The 8810-nt window shown below is 45.7% G+C and overlaps 1 long non-coding RNA gene across 1 annotated transcript; it reads right to left on the bottom strand.

The window, feature by feature from the left end:
• Positions 1–5423: 5423 nt before the first annotated feature.
• Positions 5424–8444, bottom strand: LOC130600184 (uncharacterized). Its single transcript, XR_008972391.1, has 3 exons — positions 8161–8444; positions 6546–6624; positions 5424–5451 (listed from the first exon to the last, which is right to left on the bottom strand). It is a non-coding gene; the product is annotated as an uncharacterized LOC130600184 (long non-coding RNA).
• Between the last annotated feature and the right edge of the window lie 366 nt (positions 8445–8810).

The raw sequence follows: 8810 nt of genomic DNA, 5'->3' as shown, positions 1-8810 counted from the left end.
ACCTGCTTCTCACAGAAGAAAAAGATGAACTCTATACAAGGAGGCAGAACTATCTGAACAACTTTGTCAAGCCAATATTCAGAGTGGTACTGATAAATTTTGAAGCTTTCCTTACAGGTCCCGTCAGAGGTCATGAGGAATCCAGAAGGATTTTTTTTCCATGCAAAGTCAAGCACTGCTTTGGAATTCTTCACTCTGTGGTCAGGATGCTGTCCATGAAATCTTATACTAGCTTTCCTAGAAGATGAAACACTTGACCCCTTCTAGGCACCAAAAAAGAACACCCAACATCTTCATGAACACCCTAAGTTTCTGAAAGACAGAGAGGTATCACAGTGGGAGAAGGAACCTGAGAAGTCTCTACTAAAAAGAAACCACTGAAGTTGCAATAGCACGGAGCTGCCCGTCTTCTGCTGCTGCTGGTTTGTCTGCAAGAAGTCCCGAGAAAGTAGATCTAAACCGATGCCCTTGAAACATGCAGCTGAGCGCCCGTAAATGAGCCAGCGAAATGTCTAGAGAGCTCCTCCTGCCGGCTGCTTCCTTGACGGACCCAGCTCTTGCCAACAAACCGATTTTCGGTGTGCCTTTGCAGGAAGTTGGAAATGAAGGGAGGCAAAGCTAATGCCACACCTTTCTCATTCGTAATAGCAATAAATCAGCGTGATGCCACAGTGTCCTTCGTATCGCTGCCCATTTACTCTCCGACTCCTCAGACAGATGGAGATGGTGGGCCTAAAGGCTGTGGTGAATGCCCAGCACAGCAGCTGCTGAGAAGCCCATAGGGATGGGCCAGGTCTGAGGCCAACCAGAAAGTCAAGGCAGCAAGTCACGATCAGCAAGGTCCACAGCCAGGCACAGACATCCTTACAGCCTATGCCAGACGAGGATGGAGGACAAGGGCTGCTTTATGCATGGCTCCCAAGCAGGGAGGCCCCAGCAGGTTTCTCTCAGCATTCTGGCACACAGCTCTTCGCACAGCACTCTGGTCCAAGGTTACACTCCACCGTATCAGGGCAGACCTTGAACACAGGCAGTCAAACTTGTAGGACAGGGGAAGAGGTTGCAGAGTCAGCTGGTGCATCGTGGCCCTGACAACACACTGCCCAGCACAGGCAGTGAAGAACATAAAAATCATTTGAGGTGCTGACAAGAGAACCTGGGTACAAACATGCCGCAGGGGTTGGCAGTGTGAAAGATTAACAACCTATACTTCAGCTGTTTCAGGGTCTGATCAGGTATGACCTTTGCAGGGCACTGCATGTGTGCTTTTGTTTGCTAGTCTGTCAGGAAACACCTCTTTCTGAGGAAAACTGCCACTGGGATGTAATGACAAAGCCCCTCCAAAGTTTTTGCCTGTAACTTCAGCAGAAGAAAAAACCAAATGCAAACTAATCCTGGCTTCCCACAGAAAAATCCATCCACACCACACACTTCTTTGTGATGTTCCAACTGCTCAGATCTCTGGTTAAGCTATATCCCAAAAGAAGTAAACAGACAAAACATCCTGGCATCCCATTTCTTACTTCCTCATTGGTAACACAGATCTCACAGGCCAGTCCAACACCCACACCCCTGTCTGCAGGAGGAGGGAAAACACCCTGAGCTGACAAAGCTCAAGAGGCAGGTAACAACTATCTTCAAAAAAGGAGCTTATCAAATCAACAGGGGGAAGAGTAAACCTTTGGAAAGGGGTGACTCTGATTATCTTACTGAGTTACAACTGAGAATACGAAGACAGACACAGAAGGGAAGGAAAACAATGTGAGGTGAGCATCCAATAGTGTTCCCAGCTGGACTGACACTGATACACTGCTTAGATTAAACTAGTCTGCCCTGCAAAGGCTGTGTGGCTATGTGGCTACAGCAGAGAGCAATGGTCTACTGGAAAAAGAACATCTTTTATCAATATTAACAAATTCTCCAGATTATGTAAGTTTTTCTGGAAAAAAAAAAAAGTCACATTTACAAGAAGAACCCATAATTTTGCTGAGATAGGGATATTTTGTCTCTTTCTGTACAGAGTACTGAGTGTATACAGGACTGTTACTAAATGTGGTTCTTCTGCCAAGCAATTGTATTCCTGTACTTTATATTTCCAGTGTGAAAACTCTCTAATGAAACATTTTAAACCAAAGCCGTTTCCTTGGAGCTGCCTCTGACCTTCTTTTCCTCCTTTCTCAGCTGAATCTCCCTGCCAGGATGAATTCAGACCTAACGTCTGCTCCTCCCACCAGGCTTTTGGATATGTGACAATATCCTAGTCACTGGGAGCTGTGCCTGCTGGTGTCCATTGTCTTGGGTCCAGTTTGGGAGAGGGCTTTAAAGGAAAAGCCCAGAACGAAACTGATGAAGAGTCCAATGATTTACAGGAATGGCCAACCACATGGCTTGATTCTGCACTTGTTTATCAGCAACTTGTGAATCCTTAGCAGTTACTTCACAAGGCTCCAGCACAGGAACAGTTCAAGGCTCAAGAGGCTTTTGAAAGTTAATTAAATAGATTTGAAATGAGGACCCAATCTCAAAATACTACAACCCTGTGCACCAGCGAGAGCTGTGGTAGGATGCTGGAGGAACTGTAGGAAGAACTGCCTATTACCCTGCCATGCCAGGCCTGCTACCTTCCCTGAAAGAGTCCTGACAAGCAAGAAAAGGGGACACACACACAGAGACCAGAGAGGAGCTGCTGGTGGTGCTCTATGGAATGCATCAGTTTGGTGACGGGCACAGCATGGACATGCAACCTGATCACACCCACTGCTCAGTACAGCCAAGCAACTGCATCATGACACTGAAGTCCCAGTGCAGTGAAAGGAGATAATGTGGGGTCCAAGAAACGTGAAGCTCATGACGGACATGGCAAGTGCACTGCCCAGGTAAAACAGGAGTGGGGCTGTGTGACAGGGGACATAGACCATGAACCAGGAGGTGCAGCAAAGTGTGGCTGATGCCAGGCCCTGTATAATCCAACAATACTCACAGTTTGGTGGTGTACTACCAGAACAAAAGCAAGTTATATGCCTAATTTACAATTAGTCATAATTTGTGAGGACATTAGATGCCCATACCCCATGACATCATACAAAGAGAGACACACATGACATCTCTACTGCCTGCCCTAGAGTTTAGATACATGAACAAATACATACCGTGGTAGAAAGTAAAACTGCTTTCTCTGTTAACATCTCCTGTAATCACACTGCAAACAGGGTGCAAAAACCTTTGCAGATACCTATCCAATTCCCACACTAAATCAGTATGTTACCTGACAAATGCTTTCACTTAAAGACCAACTGCCCGCTAGGAATTCACAACTAGGCTTAAGCCCTTTGTCTATAAACTCTTAAATTCTCTTCTTCAGGCCCCTGTTCCCCTTTCCATCAGTGTTCTGCAATTTGCCAGTCTCCTTTATGTCTCAGTTATGTCTGCACAATGTGAGGCAGGCAGACCTATGTGCCCACAAACAGAAAAGCTCCTCCAGCTCACAATAACTCAGCAGGCTTCTGTGATTTTCAGAGACTGCACTACTCTGTGCCCATGTCTACTGTCAAATTCCTGCCTGGACACAGGCTCCATGGCTAACCTCAGCCTTACCCCAAACACGAAGCTGTCTTTAAGCCCTCAGGAACATCCATCTTCTTTTGCAGGAACTCTTACACAAAGTGGTGTAAACCTGACTGGTGTTCCTAGGAAATACAGAACATACCCCTCTGAAGACACGTTATGATTTTATGCCCTCTTTCTGCAGTTTATTGAGAGTGGCTGTGCTCTGTATCATGCATTTAAAACACATCAAAACAGATCTGAAGGGTGGACAATCCTCCTGAAGTTTCTAAAGGAAAATGGAGATAAAAGCCATAAAAAACCAATCCTTCACACATCGCAGATGCTGGAAAATAAAATCTAAACCTAAGCTAATTTTCCTCTTTAGTGCAAGCTCTGCACTAAAGCAAGTGCATTAAACTGCACCAGCACAAGTTCCCAGGGCTCTTCTAACTTCTACACACTTGTCGGGACTATAACATAACAGCAGTGAGCACTAAACCCTGAGCAGAGTTACTACAACCTTAGCTGCTTTCCACTTAAAACCCTCACCCTGCCCTACTCTAGCTGATGCTTTGAAATAACAATAAGAAGCTGTTCTTAGAGCTCCTACAAGGGAAGCAGTTATTTCCATGTCCTGCCTTATTTTAAACACCTGTACATAGGAAAAATAGCACAGATCACACAGAGACCTGTAACTGAGGCAGGATTTTCCCAATTCATAGACGCTATTGACTGCGATTGCTGTTGTGTTTCAACCTCCTCCTCGAGGTGTCTCCACCTCCCATTACAATGTCACAGCAAAAGAAGACCCTGGTGGTCTGCAAAGAAGAAAAAGAGCAAATGGCAAAACAGAACTGACAGTGTTTATGTAACAAAATTCTGAATCAGCAATTCAGAGAAAGTAACAGTTTCATAAAAAGTAGACAAAAAGAGATCTCATTGACAGATGGTGCTACTAACATGAACGGCTTGCATGTATAAAGCACTCAGCACCCCAAATCCTCAAAATAGTTTAGAAGAAGGAACACACTACTAAGGCATTCATAGGGCTTTGTTGAAGTAACCAACAATTTACTACAAGGAGGAGGAATAGAATCCAGGTTTTTTTATCACTGTTACTCAGTTACATGCATTATTTTAAAGCAGCCCTTGGATTTATTCATTTTAGTATAGGTTGGGTAAAAGGAACCACTAAAGCAAAAGAAACGTGGTTTACATCTTAAACCAAGATTTTCCTTGTGGAACAGCAATAAGGATACCCTGCAGCCTTAGGTTTTTCTATGCAGCAATAAAGCCTTCATCCTCTTGACTGTGCTGGTAGTCCGGATAACCCCCAATCCATATTCTATGCCCAGTGCATGCTGCAGGAGGCAAACATAACAAAGGCCTCGACAAAACTCCATCAGGGAAGTCCTTTTGGGCCCCATTTCCATCAGCTCATAAAAGGAACAGCCTGGACCCACATGCTGGGCTCTGCTAAGGCTGTAGCTCTTCATTTGCAAAAGAAATGACCCATTCATTTCTCTCTGACCTCTGCAGACACTTCAGACTGCTGACCTCATCTGCCAATGGCCCCCACCACTGCCCCAAGCTTCCTCAAACAGGTGCCTTCCTAGGCAAGCAGCTAACGAAGCTTCAAGAATCCTGTTCCCAGGGGACTGCCTGTGCACAGGTTGGGAATGTTCAGCCCTCAAAGGCTTTATTTCCTATGCAGAAAAGCAGAGGCCATAGGAAAAGGAGGTACAGATGAAAGGATGTAAATGTAACTGAGTCAACTAAAGTTAACAAATAGATTTGCTTGTGTGTACGTGTGCTTGGTAACACAGATCTCTTCCCTGCAATTACTGCAACTCTCCAGCTGCACTTGGTGTTAGTGCGTGGTTGTACAAACAGGTCCTCTGGTTCCTGCAGAGGACAGAGTGGCATGTGACTGGGATGTTCCCATGCCTCCAGACTCAAGTTTTGTGTCCACATGAAAGACAATGGAACTTCAGCAGGGGAATCTGTGTGCTTGCACTACATTCCAGGAAAAAGACATGCTCATCACCCATTTACCTTGGCATTCCCAGCCTTATTACCAAGAGTACTACAATCCATATTGACTTTTGTTCTTAACAGCCCCATTCTTGAGAGATTATCCCATTTCACTGCTAAAGTCACACAGGCCTTCAGCGGCTGGACTGGGAATTCAGTGCTGGTTTTAAGTCCAAGTTCAGAGCCCTGCACACTGGACTAATCTCTAGACAATAACATTTTTCTACTTGGCAAAGAGGTGCGAGCTTTCAGGTCTGCAAGAATGCTGAGATCATCAGATGAAACCACAGATACAGCACAAACTAACATTACTTTTATGTCAGTTTTATTGAAAAACTAAGCAAACTAGGTCAGTTTTTTCCACTGGTCTCCAAAGAAGACCCAATTACCAGAATGAACATAATGATGTTTAATATGTAAGCCTGCTTGGAAGCTGAACTGTTTGTTCTGAGTGCCACACAGACACCAGCTCTTGCTACTGGCAGAAGAGGCCTGTGAATCAGAGCCCAAAGTCTGATGCAAGAGAAACTTGGGCGTCTCAAGCTGCTTTCCCCAGCAGAGAACAACCCTATTAGTTTGAGAAAGTCCCCTGCCTGCTTTCTCTCTGAGTAATTAAGAGTGAAATCCTCCTCTCAGTGACCCCAATGCTCTCAGCCTAGGCTGATTTACACATGAAAGGAACCCTCTGAGGGGCTTTCTCCCTTTCACATTCACAACCAGGCAGGACCTATAAATAAAACCGTTCTGAAAACAGGAGCTTTCAAAAAGGTCTGTGTATGTGCACAAATGTGTATGAGAGAAAGGGAATGGATGTGTGCACTTGAGAATGTGTGTGTGTTTGCATGCATATGTGAAGAGTGGCTGACAAGAATGTGCGTTCAGACACCAGCCTGCATGCAAACAAGTGTACTCAGAGAAGCATCTACACGGATGTGTGAGTGTGCACAGGTAGTGGGAGCACTTACAGGAGCAGGAGGGCATGTCCAGGCAGGTTCCCAGCTCACAGGGTTCCAGGGGACACTCTTCCAACTCTGCTGAGTCACTCTGAAATTACACATACAAAGACAGAGAGCAGATTTAGACCCAATTGTGCACGTGAGAGTATGTTTGTGATACACTTTCCCTCTCTAAAGCAGTAAAGTACTTGCAGAACAAAACCACTAGTGTTTTCCATTGCTTTGGAGGTAACAGAATCAGGTCTCAGGGCATGTGCTCCTAAGGCTTAGGCAGAAGGTGAGATTTTTTAAAAGCAGCATCTTTTCAGCTGCCCAGGTGAGCAGAATGTGGCATTTCCCAGGGTTGGCATTGGTCAACAGCAGTTTTTAGCTTGCTGGAAAAAAAAACCCTCGAAGTTTGAAAAACAAAACATGGCTGATGCCATGAAAATGATGTCACAAAATCGGAAAGACAATGACTGCCTTTACAGCAGCTTATAAACACAAAAATGCCTCAATGTGAATCAGTTCTCCTCCCCACCCTGCCCTGTTCACCCCCGTGTCTATGCAATCAGGATATTTCCCTTTCCACAAGGCCTAAGAAGGACCCTGCACAGCTTCCAGGAAACTGGCAGTTAGTGTGACCCTGTGCTAATACAAAACAGGTGACAGAGAGCTCTGAGCCAAGCCAGGGCAGACTGCAGGCTTTCATAAAGCAGGTACCACTCTGCCAGCATTTGCCCCTGTAAGAGGAGGCCTTTCAAGACCTGGCTACATCATAATAATTTGAGAAGTGCAAACTGTTTTACTCCACTGCTCCCGACCAGCTGAATCACTTGCTTACTGAACTGTGCCCATGCTAATGCCAGCAGTGGGGAAATACGTGTGCTGGCACCACTGGAGCTGCACTGCTGTCTGGCTGGAGACTCCAGGGTGTGAGGTGGGGAGGCTGCACCCTGTGCCCTCCTGACTCCATCATTGCTAGTCACAGCTCCTAGATCTCTCCCTTATTCAATTCTTATGCAAACATTTAGAAGCAGGCAGTAAAAAGCACAAAGAAGGAGACATAAGGAGTGCAAAGCCTCACAGAAGTGCACAAAGCAGAAAATGTCTCTTCTGCTAATTCAAAACACTCGCCCCAGCTCCTTGCACCAGGCAGGAGGGTGTGTGAGCAGGGATGCAGAGCTCCCCTCCTACTAATCTCGCAGCTAAAGCCCTCCCCCAGTTCCCAGGGTCTTCAAATGAAGATTTGCATAGTACTTCCAGATCATTCCCGAGAGAAGGGACAATAGCTCTCTCAACGCCCTCTACCCCCCTCCTTCTCTCCCTCCCAAAGCTGATAAAGCCTGGTGAAAAGGGGAACAAAGGATTTACAGATGTCAGAATATTGATTTCCGCAGTTCTGGGACTACAGGGAGAAGATGAAGAACCCCCCCAGAAACTCTGTGAAGTCTGAGACACAGACACTATCTGTGCAGCACGAACTTCGCCTTTTGAAGACAGTATCTGATGGAGGAAACATTGCTATTCGAGAGGGATGAGCCGATCCCTGAAAACTTGAAAACGCACGGAGATGAGATTACAGCGTGAAAGCACAGAGAGTGCGTTTGTTGTTCCCAAACCGCCGGAACGGAGAGGCGCTTACCGTGACAGCAGTTTGCCACCCGGCGGGCCAGCGCGGCATTGCTCTGAGCCGCTCCGGCCCCAGCTGACCGTGTCACCTCTCATCAGAGACTCACGCTGTTACCCGGGTCCTCTGTGCTACCCACCACTGCAGCGAGGAAAAGGAAGAAAAAGAAAGGTTAAAGATGAATCTCTGGAAAGATACTTTGAATTATAGCGGAACCTCCCTATCTCAAAACTCACTAAATTTAGGGCTGTTAATCTGAAAGCTGATGTTTCCTGCCTCAGTGTGTGCTTCTGTGCTTAGCACAGATAAACCCAAGCTTTCTTTTGTGCGAGAAACATTCTTTTCTGTCAGTCTAGTGAGTCAGCTCCACCTCCACTGAACACCAGCTCGCTGCAATCGTTCAGATTCTGCTAAACTGAACAGCAAGACAACCCAACATGCTGCATACCCCCAATGGGAGATGTTTACTGGGTAGCCAAGTCAGGCAACAGTTCAGGACTGTACCACTATCATGGAAACAGCTTTCTCTGTTGGCTACCAGCACTGCATATATATATTTATATATATAAATTATATATTATATATATACTATATAATATGCTATTATATATTTTTTTTCCTTTTTCAGAGCTAACTTTGTAGCATTTCTGCACCCAGAAGTCTCC

The sequence above is a fragment of the Pezoporus wallicus genome, unplaced genomic scaffold (genome assembly GCF_028554395.1).
Source record: "Pezoporus wallicus isolate ANWC-B61680 ecotype Strahan unplaced genomic scaffold, APGP_CSIRO_Pwel_v1 contig_6401, whole genome shotgun sequence".
Classification (NCBI taxonomy): domain Eukaryota; kingdom Metazoa; phylum Chordata; class Aves; order Psittaciformes; family Psittacidae; genus Pezoporus; species Pezoporus wallicus.
This window is presented reverse-complemented; position numbering and strand designations above follow the sequence as displayed.